The sequence below is a fragment of the Anguilla rostrata genome, unplaced genomic scaffold (genome assembly GCF_018555375.3).
Source record: "Anguilla rostrata isolate EN2019 unplaced genomic scaffold, ASM1855537v3 scaf0944, whole genome shotgun sequence".
Taxonomy (NCBI): domain Eukaryota; kingdom Metazoa; phylum Chordata; class Actinopteri; order Anguilliformes; family Anguillidae; genus Anguilla; species Anguilla rostrata.
In genome coordinates this window covers 7,501-29,472 of record NW_026986310.1, presented here as the reverse complement: position 1 = coordinate 29,472, position 21,972 = coordinate 7,501, and the positions used below count along the sequence as shown (strand labels likewise).

Below are 21,972 nucleotides of genomic sequence, written 5' to 3'. Positions count from 1 at the left end.
AGCAACCCATTGGTTGGAGCTTAATTTCGGAGGCACCCGTATCTGTACTAGCGTTATACACTCGGTCTGTCGTCTTCTTAGCCAGGTGGCTAACGTTAAAATCGGTGAAAATGCAAAATGCAGAACTGCCCGAAGTGTGGGTATATTTTCCATTGGATTTCAGAAATTTAAATAACATTCCAACAAAAATTTTACAGATGCAAAAGCAGACTGACAGTGCAGAAAGTGCATGATCTTTGTATCATTCGAGAAACATGAAAATGTATTTTTACAGTGTATGTTATTCTGTTGTGCTGTTCAAGCAGGATTAGATTTTGTACAAATGTACAAACTGAAAGTACACTTACCATTTGGGTGAACTGTTTCATCTTGAGAAAAAAAAAAGAAATCACAACTAATGTACTATTTTCTTGAACAGGCAGAAAAGGCAATGAACAAAACATAGGAAATTAGCTTAAAGATGTCTCCTAAAACACCTCATTATCCTGTCTCCCTAAAACACCTTTATTAACCTGTCTCCCTAAAACACTTTATTAACCAGTCTCCCTAAAACCCTTTATTAACCAGTCTCCCAAAACACCTTATTAACCTGTCTCCCTAAACACCTTTATTAACCTGTCTCCCTAAAACACCTCATTATCCTGCTCCTAAAACACCTTATTAACGTCTCCCTAAAAAACCTTATTAACCTGTCTCCCTAAAACATCTTTATTAACCTGTTTCCCTAAAACACCTTTATTAACCTGTCTCCCTAAAACACCTTTATTAACCTGTCTCCCTAAAACACCTTCATTATCCTGTCTCCCTAAAACACCTTTATTAACCTGTCTCCCTAAAACACCTTTATTAACCTGTCTCTCTAAAACATCTTTAGCAACCCATTGGTTGGAGCTTAATTTCGGAGGCACCCGTATCTGTACTAGCGTTATACACTCGGTCTGTCGTCTTCTTAGCCAGGTAGCTAACGTTAAACTCGGTGAAAATGCAAAATGCAGAACTGCCTGAAGTGTGGCTATATTTTCATTGGATTTCAGAAATTTAAATGACAATCCCACAAAAATTTTACAGATGCAAAAGCAGACTGACAGTACAGAAAGTGAATGATTTTTTTTATCAATCGAGAAACATGAAAATGTATTTTTACAGTGTATGTTTTTCTTTTGTTCTGTTCAAGAAGGATTAGTTTTTCTACAAATGTATAAACTAAAAGAACACTTACCACATTCGTGTGGATCCACATTGCGGAGAATCATTTTAACTAAAAAGATGCAGATACACATTAAATACAGACTAAAGTGAGGATCACAAAGGACTATAATGGAAACAAACTGATCAATGATCAGTTAGGTATGTTGAAATTTGATGCATCAATTTAACACTTCCCTACAGGTAAACTGTTTCAATCTCGATACTGGATTTCAAATATAACAACTGTGCTTTGAATCACAAGATTCCCTCTGCTATGGATCCATTTATTTTGAGATCAAACTGAATGAAAGTCTGAAGCAGTTTCCTTTCAACAAAGATAAAATTATAAAAACTCATCCTACAATCAAAAAGACAGAAATTCTGAAGCTAAAAGACTAATAACCCCTTATGACATCTTTATTAACCTGTCTCCCTAAAACACCTTCATTATCCTGTCTCCCTAAAACACCTTTATTAACCTGTCTCCCTAAAACACCTTTATTAACCTGTCTCCCTAAAACACCTTTATTAACCTGTCTCCCTAAAACACCTTTAGCAACCCATTGGTTGGAGCTTAATTTCGGAGGCACCCGTATCTGTACTAGCGTTATACACTCGGTCTGTCGTCTTCTTAGCCAGGTAGCTAACGTTAAACTCTGTGAAAATGCAAAATGCAGAACTGCCTGAAGTGTGGGTATGTTTTCATTGGATTTAAGAAATTTAAATAACTTTCCGACAAAGATTTTACAGATGCAAAAGCAATAGTTAAAATGTTTTATTTTTAGTTAGCCAGCAAGCTAGTGTAATGAGTTAGAGGTTTGCTTCAGTCCAAGGGAGGATTTGAACCCGGGTCTATCACTCATCCAAATGCGCTACCCAGTGAGCTACAAGGGAAGTACACATCAGGGCTGCAAGGTTTTACTGTTTTAAATGTGTGCACTAGCATGTCTGTCCATTTTGTGTGCGTGTATCAAATGTTTTTATTAGCTGATGTACCTAAATGTCCAATGGGGAAACACATTCTATCTGGGCTTGGAGAATTGGAGATGATGTAATCAGGCAGGAAAAAAAAGAAGATGGAAAAAAATGCTGAATATAAAGTTTGGGGCTTTATTGTGCAGATGTGAAGTTGTTTGTGAATTCTGTCTGTTGAAATGGTTTTCAGGATCTACAGAAATGACAGAGCCTGTGGTGGTTGTTGTGGTTATATATTTTCATGATTATTTGATTATGATGATTATTGGGGCTTTTTGGTTATTTTATGTGCTACTGTGGTAGGGAACCCTGAAAAGTACCAAACTCTCAGCGCTGTTCAGGTATGGGGCATGCAGCCCCACCAAGTTGTAACTGCCATCCCAACATAATCATATCTTTGGAGTTTGTCTCTGCAGACCAGGAGTATCTCGGTCTGCTGTCCTGCAGGCAGTTACATGTCGGTAAATTGCACATTTAGTGCAATCATATGCCGCCGTTGATAGTTTGTTCTTTGCGTGGTGCGTGTTTCACACATTCCATGTCAAGCTACTCAAATAATTTAAAAAGTCCTCCCCTAGGTACAATGTTCAGGTTGCAGACTGACAGTACAGAAAGTGCATGATCTCTTTATAATTCGAGAAACATGAAAATGTATTTTTGCAGTGTACATTTTTCTTTTGTTCTGTTCAAGCAGGATTAGTTATTGTACAAATGTACAAACTAAAAGAACACTTACCTGGGCTGAAATGTCTGACAGCTTGAAAAAAAAAAGAAATCACAACTAATTTACTTTTGTCTTGAACAGGAAAAAAAGGCAATGAACAAAACATAGGAAATTAGCTTTAACCAAAAAGATGGAAATACACATTAAACACAGGCTAAAGTGAGGATCACAAAGGACTACAATGGAAACAAACTGATCAATGATCAGTTGGGTTTGTTGAAATTTGATGCATCAATTTAACACTTCCCTACAGGTAAATGGTTTCAATCTCAATACTGGATTTCAAATATAACTGTGCCTTGAATCACAAGATTCTTTCTGCTGTGGATCCATTTATTTTGAGATCAAACTGAATAAAAGTCTGAAGTGGTTTCCTTTCAACAAAGATAAAATGAAAAAAACTCATCCTACAATCATAAAGACAGAAATTAGTGAAGCTAAAAGACGAATAACCCCCTTATGACACCTTTATTAACCTGTCTCCCTAAAACACCTTTATTAACCTGTCTCCCTAAAACACCTTTATTAACCTGTCTCCCTAAAACATCTTTAGCAACCCATTGGTTGGAGCTTAATTTCGGAGGCACCCGTAACTGTACTAGCGTTATACACTCGGTCTGTCGTCTTCTTAGCCAGGTGGCTAACGTTAAACTCGGTGAAAATGCAAAATGCAGAACTGCCCGAAGTGTGGGTATATTTTCCATTGGATTTCAGAAATTTAAATAACATTCCAACAAAAATTTTACAGATGCAAAAGCAGACTGACAGTGCAGAAAGTGCATGATCTTTGTATCATTCGAGAAACATGAAAATGTATTTTTACAGTGTATGTTATTCTGTAGTGCTGTTCAAGCAGTATTAGATTTTGTACAAATGTACAAACAGAAAGAACACTTACCATCTGGGGGATCTGTTTCATCTTGAGAAAAAAAAAAGAAATCACAACTAATGTACTATTTTCTTGAACAGGCAGAAAAGGCAATGAACAAAACATAGGAAATTAGCTTAAAGATGTCTCCCTAAAACACCTTCATTATCCTGTCTCCCTAAAACACCTTTATTAACCTGTCTCCCTAAAACACCTTTATTAACCTGTCTCCCTAAAACACCTTTATTAACCTGTCTCCCTAAAACACCTTCATTATCCTGTCTCCCTAAAACACCTTTATTAACCTGTCTCCCTAAAACACCTTTATTAACCTGTCTCCCTAAAACATCTTTAGCAACCCATTGGTTGGAGCTTAATTTCGGAGGCACCCGTATCTGTACTAGCGTTATACACTCGGTCTGTCGTCTTCTTAGCCAGGTAGCTAACGTTAAACTCGGTGAAAATGCAAAATGCAGAACTGCCCGAAGTGTGGGTATATTTTCATTGGATTTCAGAAATTTAAATGACAATCCCACAAAAATTTTACAGATGCAAAAGCAGACTGACAGTACAGAAAGTGAATGATTTTTTTTATCAATCGAGAAACATGAAAATGTATTTTTACAGTGTACGTTTTTATTTTGTTCTGATCAAGCAGGATTAGTTTTTCTACAAATGTATAAACTGAAAGAACACTTACCATAAGCATGTAGATCCACATTGTCGAGAAGCTTTTTAACTAAAAAGATGCAGATGCACATTAAATACAGACTAAAGTGAGGATCACAAAGGACTATAATGGAAACAAACTGATCAATGATCAGTTAGGTATGTTGAAATTTGATGCATCAATTTAACACTTCCCTACAGGTAAACTGTTTAAATCTCGATACTGGATTTCAAATATAACAACTGTGCTTTGAATCACAAGATTCCCTCTGCTATGGATCCATTTATTTTGAGATCAAACTGAATGAAAGTCTGAAGCAGTTTCCTTTCAACAAAGATAAAATAAAAAAAACTCATCCTACAATCAAAAAGACAGAAATTCTGAAGCTAAAAGACTAATAACCCCTTATGACACCTTTATTAACCTGTCTCCCTAAAACACCTTTATTAACCTGTCTCCCTAAAACACCTTTATTAACCTGTCTCCCTAAAACACCTTTATTAACCTGTCTCCCTAAAACATCTTTAGCAACCCATTGGTTGGAGCTTAAGTTCGGAGGCACCCATATCTGTACTAGCGTTATACACTCGGTCTGTCGTCTTCTTAGCCAGGTAGCTAACGTTAAACTCGGTGAAAATGCAAAATGCAAGGGGATCCAACATGGCGGCAAGCAGATAGGACGTGCGTGTAGGGCCTCTCTTGACAAACAGCTCAAATCCTGTTGAAACTATAACTATTACTCACCAACTTAATCATAAATACCGTTAACCAGATATACAGAGATCGAGACATTAAAAATCCTCTTAAATGGCTAACCGGAAAACAGCAATGAAAAAACTTCCAGACAGACAAGGCGAAAAGCCTGAAGAAGCTAGCGTGTCGCCGCCATTTACACGGGCAGAAGCAGAGGCTAAAACTAACGAAGAAAACGAACTGCTGAAGGCGATTTCGGAAATGAAACGCGAATTCTCGTCGAAAATTGACGGAGTTCTGACCGCCATCCGAGACATGAAGACTGAAATTAGGGATTTTGCGGGCAGGCTATCTGAAGCCGAGCACCGAATTAGCAACACGGAGGACAGTGTCGAGGGTATGCAGAACTCGGTGCAGACTCTGGAAACGCAGGTGAAAACGCTCACTGCCAGGCTGGACGACTTGGAAAATCGACACAGGAGGAATAACATACGTCTAGTAAACCTTCCCGAGAAGGCAGAAGGGGCAGACACTGTCAAATTTTTGGAAGGTTGGCTACACGAGGTGTTTGGAGATTCACTACCGGGCCCAGTGGTTATTGAACGAGCACACCGAATTGGCAGGCTGCCGACCACTGAACAGCGATTTCCCGGGTCTTGATTATGAAGTTTTGAACTTTCGGGACCGGCAAAGAGTGATGGATGCCGCCAGAGAGAAGAAAACGGTGATGTACCAACAACACAAAGTGATGTTTTTCCGGACTTTTCTATGGAGGTGCGCAAACAACGGAGGCAGTTTGACGGTGTGAAAAAACGTCTACAGGCACTGAACATGGAATACAGGTTCATTTACCCAGGAAAACTGTCCATCAGATGCGAGGGGCGGATGACGATATGCAACACTTCAGAAGAAGTGGAGAGACTCATTGGTAAACGTAACGAAACCGGTGGACGAGAGGAAGCCATTTAACAAAGATAAGTTGAAAGACTGGAAAGAATCTCTGTTAGATAACATTTAAGGAAGCTCTAATTTTATGTAATAACACTGTGTTATAAAAACGCTTGATAGTTATTTTCATTTTAATCCTAATCTACCAATACGGTGCAGCGATGTTTTATTTTAGTTAACGACGGTAATGTTGGTTAAGATACGATGCGGGTGAGTTGGTTATCAACATTTAATTAATAGAGCTGTTTGTAGGAAGGAAGCAGCTGTGATAATGAATCAACAAGTTTGTATGTTTGCATTGGGATTGCTCCTCTTGGTAGGATCAGTCAATGCCATGGATGTATCTTCTACGTTAAGGGGGAAGCGCCGTAATGTTCGGGTTAACGGCATTTGGGGGCCACGCTATGAGAAAATGTTAATTTTATCATTTATGGATGTTTATTTTCTTCTGTTTACGTTAGCTTTGGGTATGGTCTTACGCTTTAGTGAACATTCAATGATTGTAAATGACGAGTGAAACCCAGATAACATACATATCATGGAATGTACGAGGGTTAGGCAAAATAACTAAATTGAAACAGGTTATGCATAGACTTAAACAACTTAAAGCTTCTATTGTATTCTTACAAGAAACCCACCTACTATCTAATGACATACTGAAAATACGAAAAAGGTGGCCCGGTCAGGTCTATTCAGCATCATATGCATCTAATTCAAGGGGGTTATAACTTTAATACACAAGTCAATCCCATTTAAAGTGTCAAAGGTTACACAGGATGGGGCAGGCAGATACTTAATTCTGCAAGGTTCGATGACTGATGTGACCATAAATCTTGTAAATCTGTATGGACCAAATACTGATAACCCTACATTTTTTGAAGAGTTATTTTTACTTTTGTCTCAGATGCCAGGTTATTTTCTTATCGGAGGAGACTTTAATACAACCCTTTCAACAGAACTTGACAGACTTAAGGGTACGGATAACACTCATACTCAATGTAGGAAGACTTTGCTTAATTTTATGCAAGATTTAGACTTATGTGACCCATGGAGGAGGAAATACCCCAAAAAATTAGAATATTCCTGTTTCTCACCATCAACCAAGTCATATTCACGTATAGACTATTTCTTGGTCTCAAACAGTTTATTTTCGCAAATACATGATGTTACTTATGAATCTATTGTGATCTCAGATCATGGTCCAGTTAAGTTGACATATGCTATGCCCGAAATCATTAAAGGTCCTTATAGATGGAGACTGCATCCAAAATGGTTACATGATACAAAATTCATTAAATTTGTTGGTGCCAGCATTGATGAATTTTTTAATACAAATACAAATGAAACAACTGCCTCTATTAGCTAGATGGGAAGCCTTTAAAGCCTACCTAAGAGGACAAATGATTAGTTACACAAGCTCTATTACTAACAAAGCCAACTTAAAATTAAAATTACTTGAGGATGAGATTAAGAATCTTGAGAAAGAAACATATGAAGATAATGTAAATACAGAACTACACCAGCAGGAACTACTTCTCCTACGAGCGCAGTACAATGAACTATCGCTTTCAAAAGCTGAAAATAACTTGATCCTCCTAAAACAAACATTTTATGAACAGGGGGAAAAATCTGGCAAACTATTGGCTTGGCAAATTAAGAAATTACAGTCGAGCAGGGCCATTAATAACATCCTAACAGTCTCAGGGACTATATCTGCAGATCCAATGGAAATTAATAGAACCTTTGCTAATTTCTTTCAATCTCTATACAGTTCAGAAGCCAATGGGGATACCAGTCATCAAACTGTTTTTTTAGATAATATTCAAATCCCTACTCTCTCCGATGAAGCCAGAGAGCAATTAGATTCGTCAATGTCGGCAGAAGAAGTGCTGAAGGCCATAGTGACTATGAAAAATGGGAAAACCGCTGGACCAGATGGTCTACCAATAGATATATTTAAAGCCTTCAAAGAAAAATTGATACAACCCCTTTTGAACATGTTTGAAGAATCATTGGAAAATGACTTACTTCCTCCGTCACTAAGAAAAGCATTGATTACACTTATACCCAAACCAGATAAACCGCCAATCAAATGTGAATCCTACAGGCCAATTTCATTAATTAACACTGATGCGAAAATTCTGGCAAAGGTTTTGGCATTAAGATTAGAGGAACACCTGCCAATACTCATTAACAATGATCAGAATGGATTTGTGAAAAATAGACAAGCCTTTCATAATATACGGCGAGTACTAAATATTATACATGAAAAGCGGGATGAAAAGGATACTTGCATTCTGTCTTTGGATGCAGAAAAGGCATTCGACAGAGTCGAATGGCCTTATTTATTTGATGTACTGTGTCGTTACAGATGTGGCCCTAAATTTTGTCGGTGGATTAAACTACTGTACTGTGAACCATTAGCTGAAGTTATTACAAATAATATGACCTCAGAACCCTTTGGTTTGTCAAGGGGCACGCGCCAGGGTTGTCCACTATCCCCTTTGTTATTTGTGATGACTCTTGAACCCCTGGCAATTTCAATTAGAAACAATAAAGAGATAAAGGGCATTCATAGCTTAAACCAAGAACATAAGATTTCGTTATTTGCTGATGATATATTATTATATCTTTCAGACCTGAAGAATTCAATACCAGCCCTAGTTGATTTCATCCAACAATTTGGAAAATTTTCAGGTTACAAGGTCAATCAGTCTAAATCATCAATACTTTTCCTTAATAAACAAGAAAGAAATAACCCAATAATCCAACATCCTTTTTCAGTAGCTAAGGACGGGTTTCAATACTTAGGGATTACTATTACACCTCTGATTAAAAATATAATCCCATGCAACTATGATCCCATTATTGCTGAAGTGAATGATAATTTGGATAGGTGGATGTCCCTTCCCCTTGACAATAATTGGTAGAATTAACATTATCAAAATGAATATTCTCCCAAAATTTTTATATTTATTCCAATCAATCCCTCTTACACCCCGCCAGGCTTTTCTGCGGCTTAAGGAAAACATTCACCAATTTCATATGGAACAAAAGGCGATCAAGATTACGCTTAACACTACTATATCTACCATATGACAGGGGGTCTCCAGCTACCTAATCTCTTATGGTACTTTAGGGCAGCCCAGCTTAGATCGGCCTTCTTCTGGTTCTCTGAACCCTCCAACTTACCTTGGGTTCAGATAGAGAGGGAAAATGCCAGGGGACTTACTTTGGACAGGTATCTCTATTCAGATTCTTTGAAAAGGCTTAAGCAGCAAACAATTAATCCATTTCTAAAAACCACAATTAGAGTTTGGTATGAATCACAGGAGATGTTTGGAGAACAACTGGGAATATCACAATTTACTCCTATTTGGGGCAATTCATTATTTAAACCGGGTAAATCTGATCCTGGATTCAAGCAATGGGCGCAGCTGGGATTGCAAAAGATCTCAGACCTTTATGAAGATAATGTTCTTATGTCTTTTGAAACTCTTAAAAGAGAATTTGGGATCCCTCAAACCCATTTGTTTAAATATTTTCAGATTCGTAGTTTTATTCATTCCAGAATGCAATCCTATCAATGTCCTCCTTTAAATATTTTAGAAGAAATGGCAACATCAGACCCTTATAGTAAGGGAAAGATCTCTATGATATATAAAAAAATGGTAAACGCATCTAAAGAGTCCTCAAATTATAAAAGATTAGCATGGATAGATGACCTTAAATCAGATATTACAGAACTGGAATGGGAAAAAACATGCTCCCTGGCACAAACAATATCCATTAATAGCAGATTTAAATTGATTCAATATAATTGGCTTATGAGAACCTATATAACTCCTGAAAAACTTAACAAATTCAACCCCAATATCCCAGACACCTGTATAAAATGTGGAACCGAAAGAGGTACCTTGTACCACTGTATTTGGAAATGTGAACATATACAAGAATTTTGGAGAAGGATAATTAACATAATCTCCAATATTATAGACAAAAAAATCCCAATATGCCCAGAGATCTGTATCCTGGGCCTTATTCCAGAAACTTTATCACTTAGAACTCATGAAAGTAAGCTGGTGAACCTCTGTCTAATACATACGAAGCGTCTTATTGCTAGACAATGGAAAAGTGTTCATTGTCCATCGGTGAATTCATGGATTGCCGAACTTTCAGCCTGCATAGCTATTGAAAGGCTCACATATGCAATTAAACGGAAAACTGACACCTTTCACAAGATATGGGACTCATTTCTCAACTTTTTAGAATCAAGACCTGAAACCAACACCTAGGATGCAACCTACGAAGTAAGACCAACCACCCCTTTTTTATTTGTATTATAATTATCATTATTATTTTTATTATACTTTTTATTTTTTATCCCACTTTATTCATTTATATACATATAATTTTTGTTTTTTTAATTTATTTATGTTTATTTTCTATTAAATGAGGGTTGATTATGTATGAGGCATATGAAAATAGATGTAGACTTGTAACCAAGTTACAATTAGCTATTTTGTCTGTCAATTAGTATTTTGTTTTTATTTTCAAAACGATGTCAGAATTCATAGGTGGCTGAGGGAGGGAGGTGGGCGGGGGTCATGTTCAAGGGAATTCATGTTAGAAAAGATGTTTAATATGTAAAAGTTAAAATTCAATAAAGATAAGTATTAAAAAAAAAAAAAATGCAAAATGCAGAACTGCCTGAAGTGTGGCTATATTTTCATTAGATTTAAGAAATTTAAATGACTTTCCGACAAAGATTTTACAGATGCAAAATTAATAGTTAAAATGTTTTATTTTTAGTTAGCCAGCAAGCTAGTCTAATGAGTTAGAGGTTTGCTTCAGTCCAAGGGAGGATTTGAACCCGGGTCTATCACTCGTCCAAAAAGACACAAAGGCAAATGCACTACCCAGTGAGCTGCAAGGGAAGTACACATCAGGGCTGCAAGATTTTACTGTTTTAAATGTGTGCACTAGCATGTCTGTCCATTTTGTGTGCGTGTATCAAATGTTTTTATTAGCTGATGTACCTAAATGTCCAATGGGGAAACACATTCTATCTGGGCTTGGAGAATTTGAGATGATGTAATCAGGCAGGAAAAAAAAGAAGATGGAAAAAAATGCTGAATCTAAGGTTTGGGGCTTTATTGTGCAGACATGTGAAGCTGTTTGTGAATTCTGTCTGTTGAAATGGTGTCAGAATCTACAGAAATGACAGTTTGTGGTGGTTGTTGTGGTTATTTATTTTTATGATTATTTGATTATGATGATTACTGGGGCTTTTTGGTTATTTTATGTGGTACTGTGGTAGGGAACCCTGAAAAGTGCCAAACTCTCAGCGCTGTTCAGGTATGGGGCATGCAGCCCCACCAAGCTGTAATTGTCATCCCAACATAATCATATCTTTGGAGTTTGTCTCTACAGACCAGGAGCATCTGGGCCTGCTGTTCTGCAGGCAGTAACATGTTGGTAAATTGCACATTTAGTGCGATCAGCTGCCGCCGTTGATTGTTTGTTCTTTGTGTGGTGCGTGTTTCACACATTCCATGCCAAGCTATTCAAATATCTTAAAAGGTCGTCCCTTTGGTACAATGTTCAGGTTGCATACTGACAGTACAGAAAGTGCATGATCTTTTTATCATTCAAGAAACATGAAAATGTATTTTTGCAGTGTATGTGTTTCTTTTGTTCTGTTCAAGCAGGATTAGTTATTGTACAAATGTACAAACTAAAAGAACACTTACCTTGGATTAATGTTCTGACAGCTTGAAAAAAAAAGAAATCACAACTAATTTACTTTTGTCTTGAACAGGAAAAAAAGGCAATGAACAAAACATAGGAAATTAGCTTGAACCAAAAAGATGGAGATACACATTAAACACAGGCTAAAGTGAGGATCACAAATGACTACAATGGAAACAAACTGATCAATGATCAGTTGGGTTTGTTGAAATTTGATACATCAATTTAACACTTCCCTACAGGTAAATGGTTTCAATCTCAATACTGGATTTCAAATATAACAATTGTGCCTTGAATCATAAGATTCCTTCTGCTATTGATCCATTTATTTTGAGATCAAACTGAATGAAAGTCTGAAGTGGTTTCCTTTCAACAAAGATAAAATGAAAAAAACTCAACCTACCATCAAAAAGACAGAAATTAGTGAAGCTAAAAGACTAATAAACCCCTTAAAACACCTTCATTATCCTGTCTCCCTAAAACACCTTCATTATCCTGTCTCCCTAAAACACCTTTATTAACCTGTCTCCCTAAAACACCTTTATTATCCTGTCTCCCTAAAACACCTTTATTAACCTGTCTCCCTAAAACACCTTTATTAACCTGTCTCCTTAAAACACCTTTATTAACCTGTCTCCCTAAAACACCTTTATTAACCTGTCTCCCTAAAACACCTTTATTAACCTGTCTCCCTAAAACACCTTTATTATCATGTCTCCCTAAAACACCTTTATTAACCTGTCTCCCTAAAACACCTTCATTATCCTGTCTCCCTAAAACACCTTTATTAACCTGTCTCCCTAAAACATCTTTGGCAACCCATTGGTTGGAGCTTAAGTTCGGAGGCACCTGTATCTGTACTAGTGTTATACACTCGGTCTGTCGTCTTGTCTGCCAGGTAGCTAACGTTAAACTCGGTGACAATGCAGAAAGCAGAACTGCCTGAATTGTGGGTATATTTTAATTGGATTTCAGAAATTTAAATGACTTTCCCACAAAAATTTTACAGATGTAAACGCAATAGTTAAAATGTTTTATTTTTAGTTATCCATCAAGCTAGTGTAATGAGTTAGAGGTTTGCTTCAGTCCAAGGGAGGATATGAACTCGATCTATCACTCGTCCAAAAAGACACAAAGGCAAATGCACTACCCAGTGAGCTATGAGGGAAGTAGACATCAGGGCTGCAAGATTTCACTGTTAAATGTGCGCACTTGTATGTATGTCCATTTTGTGTGTGTGTATCAAATGTTTTTATTAGCTGATGTACCTAAATGTCCAACGGGGAAACATTCTTTCTGGGCTTGGAGAATTTGAGATGATGTAATCAGGCAGGAAAAAAAAGAAGGAAAAAAATGCAAAATCTAAAGTTTGGGGCTTTATTGTGCAGACATGTGAAGTTGTTTGTGAATTCTGTCTGTTGAAATGGTGTCAGAATCTACAGAAATGACAGAGTCTGTGGTGGTTGTTGTGGTTATTTATTTTTATGATTATTTGATTATCATGATTATTGGGGCTTTTTGGTTATTTTATGTGGTACTGTGGTAGGGAACCCTGAAAAGTGCCAAACTCACAGCGCTGTTCAGGTATGGGGCATGCAGCCCCACCAAGCTGTAACTGCCATCCCAACATAATCATATATTTGGAGTTTGTCTCTCCAGACCAGGAGCATCTGGGCCTGGTGTTCTGCAGGCAGTTACATATTGGTAAATTGCACATTTAGTGTGATCAGCTACCGCCGTTGATTGTTTGTTCTTTGTGTTGGGCGTGTTTCACACATTCCATGTCAAGCTATTCAAATATTTTAAAAAGTCCTCCCCTAGGTCCAATGTTCAGGTTGCATACTGACAGTACAGAAAGTGCATGATCTCTTTATCATTCGAGAAACATGAAAATGCATTTTTGCAGTGTACATTTTTCTTTTGTCCTGTTCAAGCAGGATTCATTTTTGTACAAATGTACAAACTAAAAGAACACTTACCTCGGCGTCTTCTTTCGAAACCTTGAAAGGAAAAGAAAGAAATCACAACTAATGTACTTTTTTCTTTAACAGGCAGAAAAGGCAATCAACAAAGCATGGGAAATTAGCTTGAACCAAAAAAGATGGAGATACACATTAAACACTTTCAACAAAGATAAAATGAAAAAAAACCCTATAATAAACCCCCCTATAATCAAAAAGACAGAAATTAGTGAAGCTAAAAGACTAATAAACCCCCTAAAACACCTTTATTATCCTGTCTCCCTAAAACACCTTTATTATCCTGTCTCCCTAAAACACCTTTATTATCCTGTCTCCCTAAAACACCTTTATTAACCTGTCTCCCTAAAACACCTTTATTATCCTGTCTCCCTAAAACACCTTTATTATCCTGTCTCCCTAAAACACCTTTATTATCCTGTCTCCCTAAAACACCTTTATTATCCTGTCTCCCTAAAACACCTTTATTAACCTGTCTCCCTAAAACACCTTTATTAACCTGTCTCCCTAAAACATCTTTAGCAACCTGTTACCATAAATCACTGTAACAGACTGATTCCGTGACGAGCTGCTGTTTCTGGTACTATGCAATCTGATGATGAAGGTGGGGGGAGTTGGGAAAGTAGTAAGGGGAAAAACAGGAAAAGGAAAACTAAAACTACTCGTAATTCATCTCAGGAGTCAGACGGAGGGGGAGAGCAGGTAAAGATAATGAGAATGGACAGCAGCCAGTCAGAAGAGTTTAAAGTGATCTTTAAACTGAAGGTAGGGCAGTCTGCTCGCTAGTGCATTGAAGGAAGAGCTGGCTGAAATTGTAAATGCAAGGATTCTGGCAGATGGAAAGATGCTTGTTTACTGTAATTCTGCTGCTCAGTTGACCAAAGCTGTTTCTCTGGATGCGAAAGGGAAGAGGCGAGTGGAAGGATTTGTCCCAGGGAGTAGGGCTGGTATGAAAGGAGTGATCTATGGGGTCTTGCTTGAAATATCTATCATATACTATGGGGGCGACATAGCTCAGGAGGTAAGACCGATTGTTTGGCAGTCGGAGGGTTGCCGGTTCAAACCCCGCCCTGGGCGTGTCGAAGTGTCCTTGAGCAAGACACCTAACCCCTAACTGCTCTGGCGAATGACAGGCATCAATTGTAAAGCGCTTTGGATAAAAGCGCTTTGGATAAAAGCGCTATATAAATGCAGTCCATTTACCATTTACCATTTACCATCTATGGAGGAACTGGTCAGGGGCATTGATGGTGCGAAGGTTGCTGAGGCATTTTGAATAGGAGTTTTCCGGGATGGAACTAAATGTGAGTCAACTGTTGCAGTGTTAACTTTTCAGGAAGAGGCTCTTCCAGAGCGAGTGTTCCTAGGATGTTTGTCCTTTAAAGTTCATCCACATAGGAGGCCACCCTTGAGGTGTTTTAAGTGCCAGAAGTATGGCCATATTGCAGCTGCTTGCCGTGGAACTAGAAGGAGCGGTAAATGTGGGGGTGAGCATGAGATTTTTCATTGTAAGGAAAAGGAGATTAAGTGTGGTAGTTGTGGTGGAGGGCATATTGCTGGAAGTCGTGAGTGTGAGCAACACAAGCAGGAAATGAGGGTGCAGCAGTATAGGGAGATAAATAAAGGGGTGTCTTATGCTGAGGCTGTTAAAAAGGCTGCAAAATGGGGTGAGGCAGATGAGGTGAGAAGGAGAGGGAGGGCCCCTCTCAGGTAACCTGTGTAACAGAGGAGTCAGTGGTGGTAAGTAGGTTTAACTTCCTGGCTTTTATTGTTGAAGGGCGTGAGTGTGTGGTGGTAGAAGTATGGAGCTAATCAGGAAGATTCTCAGTGATAAATCCGTATAACCCTTGTCTCCAGTTAAGTATGGAGAAGTTAGATGGAATAATGGGTCAAGTGCAGCCCCCAGTGGTGTGGGCAGGAGATTTTAATGCACACAGTCCTTCATGGGGCAGCAAAAATAAAGATAGGAATGTTGTGTTAACAGAAGATCTTTTGGATAAATACTCGCTTGTGATGTTGAATGACGGAAGGCCGACAAGATTTCAGGTTGGTAATGGGAGTCTGTCATGTATAGATTTAACTTTTGCATCGGCTGAGTTAGTTAGGTGTAGGGATTGGGATCTTTTGGAGCGTTACACCATGGGGAGTGATCATTTTCTCATTTTAAGTCGGTTTGGTAGAGTTTTGCAGGTGGAGAAGGAAAGCACTGTGAGAGGATTTAACTTTCAAAAAGCGAACGGGGGTAAATTTAGAGAACAACTATCGGCAGATTTGGGAGATGGTATGAGTGAGGGTAGTGTAGAAGAACGGAGTAAGTCCTTCTGTTCTGTAGTGAAAAGAGCGGCTGAAAAATCAATTCACGTCAAGGGGAACAGGAAAGAGAGGAAAATAGCGCCGTGGTGGTGCAGGCTCGTAACAGAGCGTATAGGCAGCTTAGAAAGAGTCCAGTTGAGAGCCATGCTATTGGATATAAGAGGCTGTGAGCAGAGGCTAGGAGGGTTATAAAAGGGGCTAAGAAAGAGAGCTGGCACAGGTTTTGTGGCACTATAGGTACAGAAACCACTGTTAAGCAAGTTTGGGGTATGATTCATCGAATGGCTGGGCTTCACAGGGGTCTGCCTATTCCTGTTATGGTAGAAGGAAATAAAGAAGGTGTAAGCAAAGGGAGAAGGCAGATCTATTAGGCAGGTTTTTCCAGAGAGTACATAGTACTGGTAATGTGGGCAGAGAGGGACAGCTGAGGAGGGAAAAATGCTTGAGCAGGAAGGACATCAACTTGAAACGAATACTGATAATTTTCACAGCAGCCATACCACCACGCACTCTGCTCCTGCCAACTGGCTGAAGCTAAACAGGTGTGGGCTTGGTTAGTACTTGGATGGGAGACCACCAGGGAATACTGAGTTGCTGCTGGAAGTGGTGTTGGTGGGCCAGCAGGGGGCAATTTTCCCTCTGGTCGAATAAACCCCAATGCCCCAGTGCAGTGACGGGGACACTGTGCTGTAGGAGATGCCATCTTTTGGATGAGACGTTAAACCGAGGTCCTGACTCACTGTGGTCATTAAAGATCCCATGATACTATTTGCAAAGAGTAGGGGGTTCCCTGGTGTCCTGGCTAAAATACCAGATCTGGCTCACACAAAAACTTGCCACCTAATCATCCCCTGATTTAATTGAAAGAGGGGTTGGTAATTAAGTTATATGATGCAGGGATTTGGGGCAGGATGTTGAATTGGATAAAAGATTTTTAGAGATCCCGTACTATTCAGGTAAAGGTGGGGGTCTTTCTGACACTGTAAGTGTAGATAATGGGACCCCGCAGGGTAGTGTTATCAGTCCTGTCCTGTTTAATATAATGGTGAATGATGTTTGACGAAGTGGGAGATGGCTTTGGAAGCTCTCTCTTTGCAGATGACGGAGCAATATGGAAGAGAGGCCGCAATGTTGAATATTTGATGAGGCAGATGCAGGGAGCCTTAGATAAGGAGCAGGCTTGGGCTGATAAGTGGGGTTTTAGGTTGTCAGTATCAAAGACAAAATATATGATCTTTGGCAGAAAGAAGGAAATAGATAGTGAAGGTTATTAGGTGTGTGGCTGGATTAAAAATTGACATATAGAGCACATGTGGAAAAAATGGTAAGTGTGAGAAGGTTGTAAATATTATGAGGTGCTTGACTGGCTGTTCCTGGGGGGGCAGATAGAAATCTAATGCTGATGATTTATAAGGCTATGATAAGAGCAATCTATGACTATGGGTGCTTGGCATATGGTTCAGCGGCCAAGTCTACGCTGGCTAAGTTGGATGTTGTTCAGGCCAGGGCTCTGAGGTTGTGCACTGGGGCATTCCGGAACCCCGGCGCTGCTGGTGGAAACGGGGGAGGCTCCACTGAGGCTGCGGCGTGAAAAATTAGCGCTAAATTATTGGATTAAGCTAAAAAGGGTTTGGAACAGCTTTTCCATCAACTTCTCTGTTAACGGAGTGCTGGGAGTTTGAAAAGGGTGGCAGGAGGATTAATAGGGGCAGCTATATATATTCCGTAAGGAAATACTCAGAGGAACTGGGATTTAATGGAATAAAGGGGGGCCCTCTGTATGCTGGCCACCTATCCCTCGATGGATGTGGACAGAGGTTGATGTGGACTTAGCAATAAAAGAGTTAATACAGAAAGGTGAAATAGGAAATGTTACAGCGTATGTGGAGGATCACCTTAGGAATAGGTGGGGTAATTATATAAATATTTATACTGATGGCTCAAGAGATCCTGAAAGCAGAAGAGTGGGAGTTGGCTTATACGTACCCCATGTACAAGTCTGTCAGAGTAGAAGGTTGCCTGATGGGATATCAATATTCTCCGCTGAGCTGGTTGCTTTATTGTGGGCATTGTGGTGGGTGGAAGAAGGGGGTTTGGGTAATGCTGTCTTGTGCACTGATTCATTATCTGCCTTGACGGCATTGGGGGGAGGTGAGGGGGGAAGGGCTAGAATAGACATAGTTGGGGAGATTTGAATGATGGTTTTTAAACTGGAGAGGCAGGGATGTAGTGTGGAGTTTTTATGGATGCCAGCGCATGTTGGGGTTGAGGGCAATGAGGTGGCAGACAGGGTAGCTAAGGCAAGTTTATGTAGGGATAGTGTAGATGTGCAGGTGCCATTTGGCAGGATGGAGTGCCGCAGCATCATCAGTGAGAGACTGAATCGTCAATGGCAGCAAGAGTGGGATGCAGACAGCAGAGGGATAAAGCTATACAACGTCCAACCATCTGTTAAACCTGGTAATAGAGTGAATATGCCTCGGAAAGATGAAATCAAATTGACAAGGCTAAGGCTGGGGCATTGCGGTTTAGCAAGTGGGATGGTGCTAGTGGGGAAACACAGAGATGGCAATTGTGAGAACTGTGGAGTCCTGGAGTCTGTACAACATGTCTTGATGCATTGTCTGATCTATGCGGGGGAAAGGAGGGTTTTATTTATAGAGTTAAGCAAACTGGGAATTAAAAAATTTTCCCTTAGATCATTGCTGGGCGACAAGGTCGTTCAAAAAGAGAGAGCTAGGGAAGTAATACACTTCCTTAAAACTACAGGCCTCGGATTGCATAAGCAGCAATGACATTTCTATACTAGTGGGAGGCAGCAATGCACTGAACAGTGCCTAGTCTGCTGGGAAAAAAAAGAAGAAGAAGAAAGAAGTCCTAACGCAACATGCATAGCAGCCTGTGGGCCACAAGGTATAGCCAAATTTAGTAAGGTACTAAATTTCTTCATTTTTCTTTTTGTTAGGTACAGTTAAAATTTTCTAGTATTTTTGTTCACTGTATATATTTTGCACTTATTTGGGAACCGGCACTGTAAAAAAAATTCACCGGATTCTTTGACCTCACTGCTGCTTCGCCATGTTGTTTTTGCCTTCGGCATTCGCCGTTACCCTTACAATAACCTTTACTAACCTGTATCTCTAAAACACCCCTACTAACCTGTCTCTAAAACACCCTTACTAACCTGTCTCCCTAAAACACCCTTATTAAACTGTCTCCCTAAAACACCCTTACTAACCTGTTTCCCTAAAACACCCTTACTAACCTGTCTCCCTGAAACGCCCCTATTAACCTGTCTCCCTAAAACACCCTTACTAACCTGTCTCCCTAAAACACCATCATCCTACCTGTCTCCCTAAAACACCCTTACTAACCTGTCTCCCTAAAACACCATCATCCTACCTGTCTCCCTAAAACACCCTTACTAACCTGTCTCCCTAAAAAACCCATCTCCCTAAAACACCCTTACTAACCAGTGTCCTTAAAACACCCTTACTAAACTGTCTCCCTAAAACACCCTAACTAAACTGTCTCCCTAAAACACCCTTACTAACCTGTCTCCCTAAAACACCCTTACTAACCTGTCTCCCTAAAACACCATCATCCTACCTGTCTCCCTAAAACACCCTTATTAATCTGTCTCCCTAAAACACCCTTACTAACCAGTGTCCTTAAAACACCCTTACTAACCAGTGTCCTTAAAACACCATTACTAACCTGTCTCCCTAAAACACCATCATCCTACCTGTCTCCCTAAAACACCCTTACTAATCTGTCTCCCTAAAACACCCTTATTAACCAGTGTCCTTAAAACACCCTTACTAACCTGTCTCCCTAAAACACCCTTACTAACCTGTCTCCCTAAAACACCATCATCCTACCTGTCTCCCTAAAAACACCATTATAACAGATAGCTCATAGCTCATAGCTCATAGCAGAGTGACTTTTACTTACGGCGCCATAGAAAATAGGTGACAATGGCGAGGAGGAGGAGAAGAAGAACAAGAACAACAACAGCAATAAGTATCCACATAATGGGGTCTGAGGAAAGAGAAAAACACATTCAAAGACTGATCAAAGGGCATAACAGCAGCAATAAATCTGTTTTCTGTTTCTGAGTCAGAAAGCAAATCTAGTTAAAACATGAGATTTTAAATTCTGTCTCACAATATGCTGTGTGTAAAAATGAAATGGGGGATTGTATAGTGTGTAGCTGTGTGTAGCACAGAGACTCCAGTGTGTAGCTGTGTGTAGCACACAGACTCCAGTGTGTAGCTGTGTGTAGCACAGAGACTCCAGTGTGTAGCTGTGTGTAGCACAGAGACTCTAGTGTGTAGCACAGAGACTCCAGTGTGTAGCTGTGTGTAGCACAGAGACTCCAGTGTGTAGCTGTGTGTAGCACAGAGACTCCAGTGTGTAGCTGTGTGTAGCACAGAGACTCCAGTGTGTAGCTGTGTGTAGCACAGAGACTCCAGTGTGTAGCTGTGTGTAGCACAAAGACTCCAGTGTGTAGCTGTGTGTAGCACAGAGACTCCAGTGTGTAGCTGTGTGTAGCACAGAGACTCCAGTGTGTAGCTGTGTGTAGCACAGAGACTCCAGTGTGTAGCTGAGGGCAGACAGGGATTATGGGAATTCTTACCGGCAGGAGCTGTGATTTGTCCAACAGGAGCAGGTCCAGGGTCGCATGGTAAAAAAAACACAAGAAATCCATAATTAGCTGTGCAGATAATATTTAAATGCTGACAGTCTCCATTGGGGGTCCCAAAACTATGGCCCTTTCTACCATTAACATAATACAATAAAAATATATCAGATGAAATAATAATTAGGTTGACACTGGTAGACACATGTTGAGTGTGGATCTGAAAGAGAGCTGGAGAGAGAGAGAGAGTTGGTGAGATGTAATATAGAAACAGATGGAACAGTCTGTGTTCCCTGAACTGCCTACTGCATGTGTCCCCTCTTGGCTGTGCTTTCTGGCTAATACGTATGCTTATTTGTATTAATACTGGTGCTGATGTACCAATTCATCACCAGTAACTGTTCCTCCAATCCAAAATGAAGTTTTAGCTGTACTGTGTCTTTCATGTCTTCTCATTACCCCTCAGTAGCTGATAGCTCAATTACTTATCTATATGCAGTTAATTAACTACAGGCACCAGCACTGGCCAGTCAGTCAGTGAAAATCTCATAAATCACACTGAGGTTCCAGTGAATTTCATCCAGAGGAGGAGCACAAATTTGCACATGTGCGTCTGATGGATATTTGGGAAGCCCTGGTGACAGTAATGTGCTGCATTTAATTACTATGCTTGTCTTTAATACTACTGCACCCACAGACACACCTACGGCCTATGGTACGGTACCTGCAGCACAGACACACCTGCACTCTACAAAATATTTCACTGCTTCTATTCAAAAACATTAGGCAGCAAATTGCATTGAGTTTTTACAGTCATTTCTGCCACATAACATGGACAGCCAATCACTCTGCAGGAATAGGCCTGCTCAGAGACAAACAACATGGACAGCCAATCACAATGCAGGAATATGGCCACATAGCAGCGTACACATTGTTGATTGATGGTAGACACATAACACTTCTACAGAATCAGCAGAGTAAGAAAGAGACCAAGATGTCTCAGAGCAAAAGCCACTGTAAACTGAGAATAGAAAGGTCACATGACTATTAAAACAGCCTCTTCCTCAGTAATGGTGTGTTGGGTCCATATCAAATGGTGAGTTCAGCACAAGCTTCTGAGGGAGAGGAGTAATGAAAGAAAAACACCCGTACCGACGGATCTGTCCTGATACTGAATATAACTGAAACATTATTTAACCACAGAGGTGAAGAATCTCTCAC

General features: G+C 39.7%; 1 protein-coding gene and 1 long non-coding RNA gene across 2 annotated transcripts in view; both read right to left on the bottom strand.

Annotated features, from left to right (window-relative positions):
- LOC135246839 (T-lymphocyte surface antigen Ly-9-like) overlaps window positions 1-21,972 on the bottom strand; it is a 93,915-nt gene that overhangs the window by 64,982 nt on the left and 6,961 nt on the right. The window lies entirely within an intron of this gene.
- On the bottom strand, window positions 10,852-14,956 carry LOC135246836 (uncharacterized). The gene is made up of 2 exons (XR_010327980.1): window positions 13,797-14,956; window positions 10,852-11,840 (listed from the first exon to the last, which is right to left on the bottom strand). It is a non-coding gene; the product is annotated as an uncharacterized LOC135246836 (long non-coding RNA).